The sequence below is a fragment of the Nicotiana tabacum genome, chromosome 1 (genome assembly GCF_000715075.1).
Source record: "Nicotiana tabacum cultivar K326 chromosome 1, ASM71507v2, whole genome shotgun sequence".
NCBI classification, from domain to species: Eukaryota; Viridiplantae; Streptophyta; class Magnoliopsida; order Solanales; family Solanaceae; genus Nicotiana; species Nicotiana tabacum.
Genome location: NC_134080.1, coordinates 190,885,430 through 190,892,925, shown reverse-complemented (window position 1 = coordinate 190,892,925; position 7,496 = coordinate 190,885,430).

Sequence of the window (7,496 nt, the reverse complement as noted above, 5' to 3'; positions counted from 1 at the left end):
ATAAGCAAATATAGGAAGGTTGTAGTTAGTTCTTAGTAATAAGATTTAATATTCTATATTTAGAAATAGAATTCAATAAAAAATATAATTAGACAACCCTTTTATTGCCGCAACTGAGCATCACCCTAGCTCTTTGAGTTCACATATGGGAAGCCTTATGATTGTTTGAGAAAAAAGTATTGAGACCTTTTTCAACAAATCAATCAAAGAAGATGAAGGGGTTAATCCTAGTTAAGGATAGTTAACTCTAGATCCGAGATGAATAATACGAATTAAAAAACATAGCTGAATATAAATGTTGACGGCGATTATGGCCAGATTTAATAGCATAAAGAAAGATGCATTAAGTAACAAAAATGTGAATAAAGGAAAAGATTCACCCGATCTTCAGTGAGACGGATCTTCTTTCATTTAATAAATATGAATGTCAGGCAAATACAAGAACCTTATGACCCTTTTGGATCTGATGAAGATATGGGATCACAGATCCTCTGATTTCTTTGGAAAGGTGTGTTTACATATTTTCTAGAAAGAGGGAGAGGGAGAGGGAGAGGGCCCCCGCTTGGGAAGTCACCCCTTCCTATTTATAAGGGGTATTCCTAGAAAAACCCTAAAAGAAAAGGTACAATTAGATGGAATATTCAGTAAAATATTCCTTTTGAGGATTCCACATCAGACTAGTTGTTTCATCACTGCCCGACTTCGGCTTGTCCGACCTTGGCCTGTCCAATCTCGGCCTTATTGATGACTGTCCGACCTTGGCCTTACGTCTCCGCGTGCCAAATTTATCTGATCTAATTTTGACCCATACAGTTAGTCCCTCCGCTTATCGAGGTCGTCTCTTGGTCGAGCTCGGTGAGCGGACTTCATTAATCGTAGTTCGAGAAATTCGGATGGCGAGGTCGACTAGTGTGGATCGGGCTGAGGGTGCCGATCTTTAGGTCAAAGTGGTATCCCAGCGGGATGATCTTTAACAGAGTTTGATCAGGGCCAATGACTCGAGTGATGAGTCGATCGAGAAGACGGTAGAGTTGGGGAAGGCCGTCGAGGCCAGGATAGCGGCTTTGGCAAGGATGGAGGCATCGGAGGAGGTCACCTATTGTGAATTCGGGCGAGGACGAAGTTGATTCGGACAAGGCCGAACTTTTCTTTTTTGGCGATGGCTCTTGGCCGTCGGGTGTTATTTCGAGCTGGTAGAAATGTTAACCCGTCGTGGTTTGATCGATGTCGAACTCTTCTTTTTGGCGAAGGCCCTTGGCCTTAAAGGCTGTTAATTCGACTTATCCAAATGTTAACCGACCGTCGTTCGATCAAGGCCGAACTCGTTTTTGGCGAGGGCCCTTGGCCTTAAAGGGTGTTATTTTGACTTATCAAAATGTTAACCCGTCGTCGTTCGATCGAGGTCGAACTCTTCTTTTTGGCGAAAACCCTTGGCCTTAAAGGGTGTTATTTCGACTTATCAAAATGTTTACCCGTTGTCATTCGATTGAGGTCGAACTCATCTTTTTGGCGAAGACCCTTGGCCTTAAAGGGTGTTATTTCAAGCAAAGGCTGAAATGTTAACCTGTTGTAATTCAAGCGAGATCGAATTCTTCTCTCTTTTTTTGGCATGGGCCGTATGTAAGCGGTGATAGCCCGCGTTGTGACATTGCACAAATAAAAGTTTTCTTCTTCGATATTTGCCTAGTAGTTCACTTTTTATTCCAACTATTCATGGCTTTGGTGCAAGATAAAGGCTCGCCCGGCGAGTCCCGGTTTTTCTTTTCTTCCAGTGGTTGTCGATCCTTAATGATGAAATCTCGAATTTATTGAAGCGTCGGTCTGTGAACGTTCGATTGAGGTGAAGACCTCTATTTTTTAACGAAGGCCCTTGGCCTTAAAGGGTGTTATTTCGAACTTGTCGAAATAGCAGCCCGTCGTTGTTCGAGGGAGGTCGAACCTCTCTTTTATTTGATGGCGAAGGTCCTTGGCCTTAAAGGGTGTTATTTCGAACTTGTCGAAATAGCAGCCCGTCGTTGTTCAAGCAAGGTCGAACTTCTCTTTTATTTGATGGCGAAGGCCTTTGGCCTTAAAGGGTGTTATTTCGAACTTGTCGATATAGCAGCCCATCGTTGTTCGAGTGAGGTCGAACCTCTCTTTTATTCGATGGCGAAGGCCCTTGGCCTTGAAGGGTGTTATTTCGAACTTGTCGAAACAGTATCCCGTCATTGTTCGAGCGAGGTCGAACCTATTTTTTATTTGATGGCGAAGGCCCTTAGCCTTAAAGGGTGCTATTTCAACTTATTGAAATAACAGCCCATCGTTTTTCGAGCGAGGTCGAACCTCTCTTTTATTCGATGGAGAAGGCCCTTGGCCTTAAGGGTATTATTTCGAACTTATCAAAATGTAAACCCGTCGTCGTACGATCAAGGTCGAACTATTCTTCTTTGGCGAAGGCTTTTGGCCTTAAAGGGTGTTATTTAAAACTTATCGAAATAGCAGCCCGTCGTTGTTCGAGCGAGGTCGAACCTCTTTTTTATTTGATGGCGAAGGCCCTTGGCCTTAAAGGGTGTTATTTCGAACTTGTCGAAATAGCAACCCGTCGTTGTTCAAGCGAGGTCGAACCTCTATTTTATTTGATGGCGATGGCCCTTGGCCTTAAAGGGTGTTATTCCGAACTTATCGAAATGTTAACCCATCGTCGTTTGAGCGAGGTCGAACCTCTCTTTTATTTGATGGTGAAGGCCCTTGGCCTTAAAGGGTGTTATTTCAAACTTATCGAAATAGCAGCCTGTCGTTGTTCGAGCGAGGTCGAACCACTTTTTTATTTGATGGTGAAGGCCCTTGGCCTTAAAGGGTGTTATTTCGAACTTGTCGAAATAGCAACCCGTCATTGTTCAAGCGAGGTTGAACCTCTATTTTTTTTATGACGAAGGCCCTTGGCCTTAAAGGGTGTTATTTCGAACTTATCGAAATGTTAACCCGTCGTCGTTCGATCAAGGTCGAACTATTCTTCTTTGGCGAAGGCTCTTGGCCTTAAAGGGTGTTATTTCGAACTTATCGAAATAGCAACCTGTCGTTGTTTGAGCGAGGTCGAACCTTTTTTTAATTTGATGGTGAAGGCCCTTGGCCTAAAAGGGTGTTATTTCGAACTTGTCGAAATAGCTACTTGTCGTTGTTCAAACGAGGTCGAACCTCTATTTTATTTGATGGCGAAGGTCCTTGGCCTTAAAGGGTGTTATTTCGAACTTATTGAAATGTTAACCCGTCTTCGTTTGAGAGAGGTCGAACCTTTCTTTTATTTGATAGCGAAGGCCCTTGGCCTTAAAGGGTGTTATTTCAAACCTATCAAAATAGTAGCCCGTCGTTGTTCGAGCGAGGTCGAACCTATTTTTTATTTGATGGCGAAGGCCCTTAAACTTAAATGGTGTTATTTCGAACTTGTCGAAATAGCAACCCATCGTTGTTCAAGCGAGGTCGAACCTCTATTTTATTTGATGGCGAAGGAGCTTGGTCTTAAAGGGTGTTATTTCGAACTTATCAAAATGTTAACCCGTCGCCGTTCGATCAAGGTCGAACTATTCTTCATTGGCGAAGGCTCTTGGCCTTAAAGGGTGTTATTTCGAACTTATCGAAATAGCAGCCGGTCATTGTTAGAGCAAGGTCGAACCTCTTTTTAATTTGATGGCGAAGGCCCTTGGCCTTAAAGGGTGTTATTTCAAACTTGTCGAAATAGCAACCCGTCGTTGTTCAAGTGAGGTCGAACCTCTATTTTATTTGATGGCGAAGGCCCTTGGCCTTAAAGGGTATTATTTCGAACTTATCAAAATGTTAACCCGTCTTCGTTTGAGCGAGGTCGAACCTTTCTTTTATTTGATGGCGAAGGCCCTTGGCCTTAAATGGTGTTATTTCAAACTTATCGAAATAGCAGCCCGTCGTTGTTCGAGCGAGGTCGAACCTCCCTTTTATTTGATGGCGAAGGCCCTTTGCCTTAAAGGGTGTTATTTCAAACTTGTCGAAATAGAAACCCGTCGTTGTTCAAGCGAGGTCGAACCTCTATTTTATTTTATGGCGAAGGCGCTTGGCCATAAAGAGTGTTATTTCGAACTTATAGAAATATTAACCCATCGTCGTTCGATCAAGGTCGAACTATTCTTCTTTGGCGAAGGCTCTTGGCCTTAAAGGGTGTTATTTCTAACTTATCGAAATAGCAGTCCGTCGTTGTTCGAGCGAGGTCGAACTTCTCTTTTATTTGATGACGAAGTCCTTGGCCTTAAACAGTGTTATTTCGAACTTATCGAAATTCTAACCCATCATCGTTCGATCAAGGTCGAACTCTTCTTCTTTGGCAAAGGCTCTTGGCCTTAAAGGATGTTATTTCGATCTTATCGAAATGTTAACCCGTCGCCATTCGAGCGAGGTCAAACCTCTCTTTTATTTGATGGCGAAGGCCCTTGGCCTTAAAGGGTGTTATTTCGAACTTATCGAAATGTTAACCCGTCGTCGTTCGATCAAGGTCGAACTATTCTTCTTTGGCGAAGGCCCTTGGCCTTAAAGGGTGTTATTTCGAACTTATCGAAATGTTAACCCGTCGTCGTTTGGTCGATGTCGCTCTTCTTTTTTGGCGAAGGCCCTTGGCCTTAAGGGGTGTTCCCTAGAGGAGTCCCAATTTGCTTAATTTTGCTGGCATTGGAGAATATGATGTATTTCCTGGGGGAGTCCCAGTTTGCTTAATTTCGCTTGCATTGGAGAATATGGGGTATTTCTTGGGGGAGCCCTAGTTTGTTTTTGCTTCTTGTCCACTTAGAGAAATAGTCAGTTAAAACAAAATAAAAGCGTTCGTTACCTCGATTTGATCGGTCGACGGGTGGAGAGGAGTGACCATATTCCCTTCTCCGGTTATGCTTTTAGTGGCCGCTACCAATTTTGGCATGGTTGTCCGCTTTTTTAGTAAAGTTTTTTCTTGTTGTACAGATAGCGTATTATGATATTTCAAACATAAAGTTAAGATTGCTCCATCTGCTCTCTTTTTCCACTTCGACGTTCTATGGGCTATCATTTTCTTGAGTTTGTTTTGTGCAATTGCAGCCCTTCCATCTTTGTAACTTAGACGTTTTAACTACTATGTCCAAGCTCTTTTCATTTATGACAATTGAACTCATAAGTCCTTGAAGTCACTTATCTGTGTTCTATAGTTGAAATATATAATCAAATTTATCCAATGATAAGAAACGCCTTTGATTTGGTATTTAAAGAACGCGGAAGTTATACGAATATTCTCTTATACGGATAGTATTTTAAAATTTTGAAGCTGCAGAAGCGAAAGAGAGTTTAAGAAAGCTATTTCGTCTTTCCATGTTATGGTAGACATCCGTACTAGGAAATATCTACCATGAACAGAACGTGGAACTAGAATTGAATTCCAGATCTAGAGGAAACTAAAATTTTAACTAGAAAATCTCCACAGACGGCGCCAAATTGTTTGAGCAAAAAGTATTGGGACCTTTTTGAACAAATCAATCAAAAAAGATGAAGGGGTTAATCCTAGTTAAGGATAGTTAACTCTAGATCCGAGATGAATAATACGAATTAAAAAACATAGCCGAATATCAATGTTGACGGCGATTATGACCAAATTTAATAGCATAAAGAAAGATGCATTAAGTAACAAAAATGTGACTAAAGGAAAAGATTCACTCGATCTTCAGTGGAACGGATCTTCTTTCATTTAATAAAGATGAATGACAGGCAAATACAAGAACCTTAGGACCCTTTTGGATCTGATGAAGGTATGGGATCACAGATCCTCTCATTTCTTTGGAGAGGTGTGTTTACATATTTTCTAGAAAGAGGGAGAGGGAGAGGGAGATGGCCCCCGCTTGGGAAGTCACCCCTTCCTATTTATAAGGGGTATTCCCTAAAAGAAAAGGTATAATTAGATTCCTTTTGAGGATTCCACGGTAGACTAGTCGTTTCATCACTGTCCGACTTTAGTTTGTCCGATCTTGGCCTGTCCGACCTCGACCTGTCCGATCTCGGCCTTATTGATGATTGTCCGACCTCGGCTTGTCCGACCTTGGCCTTACGTCTCCGCGTGCCGAATTTTTCTGATCTAATTTTGACCTATACAATGATTAGTGAAGAGTATATTGGAAAAGAAAGGAGGGAAACGCCGACCATTATCCAGTCAACTTCAAGTCTTCACCAGTTTCTAAAATTCCATAACCAATCTTCCATGTCGACTTGCTTATCTCTTCAATTATTTGATCTTCAAATTTAAAAAACGGCGCAGCAAAATAAAGGCATAGAAAGAAAAGAAGCTAAAATTGATTCTTCCATTTTTTTTTTGGTGCTAGAGATCCAATTTGTCAATCAGATAAGTCATATCACTTTTATCATTTATCTTATCCAAAAATATTTCTCAAGATTGAAGACACTATGGAAAAGAACAAAACAGTAAATATGTTGTATAAATTAACATATTGTATAAATGTTACAGTATTTGGTAATGAACTCGTTTATGTATATTATATTTCCACTGTTGAGGGCTAAATTCAAGAAATAATATTTCGATCTTACTCTATCATTAGTATTATAGCATCCCGTCTTAATAATCACATAAACACCCCCACAATAATATTGAGAAGTCTAAATTTTCCACTAGCAATTGGAAATAGTAGACTGCAATAATATGTGATAAATCACTATCCAAAAGTCAATTTTTTTCCGTGTTTCCTTCTCTTTTAATTACATTTAAAAAATGAATGCTTTCTAGTGACAATTCTATTTAAAATAACTTTAAAAAAAACTGTGCCCGCTTTTTGTATTTATACCCGCTTTTTGTGTTACGTTTTAACTTATACCCGCTTTGCAAAAAAATTGCAAACATACCCGCTTTTTCGCATAACTTCAGCATACGGGGCTGAAGTAGCAAAGACAATCACGCAAAACTTTAGCATTCTAGTAGCCGGGCCTGAAGTTCAGCTCTAGAGCTGAATTTTTGTTTTGTAACTGTCGAACTTCAGCTCTAGAGCTGAAGTTTTTGTTTGTAAGCTTCAGCTCTAGAGCTGAAGTTTTTATTTGTAAGCTTTCAGCTCTAGAGCTGAAGTTTTTGTGTTGTAACTGGGAAACTTCAGCTCTAGAGCTGAAGTTTTTGTATTGTAACTGGGAAACTTCAGCTCTAGAGCTGAAGTCTGAGGCAATCACTACTGTTTTTGGTGTTTCGCTGTTGATCAACTAGAAAGAAAAGAGAACTAAATAACTTCAGCTCTAGAGCTGAAGTTTTTGTTTTGTAACTGTCGAACTTCAGCTCTAGAGCTGAAGTTATTTAGTTCTCCTTTCTTTCTAGTGCTTGTGTGTTCCAGTTCTTTTCTTTCTTCTTCAGCTTCTGCTTTTTTGTCTTTCGTTTTGTAATTTTAAACTCCAGTTATTTCTTGCTTACTGAATTATTAATACTCTTGAATTCAAATTTTATTTTAAATAAGTTCCCTTCTAAACCTACCTGATAAAGATAAAGA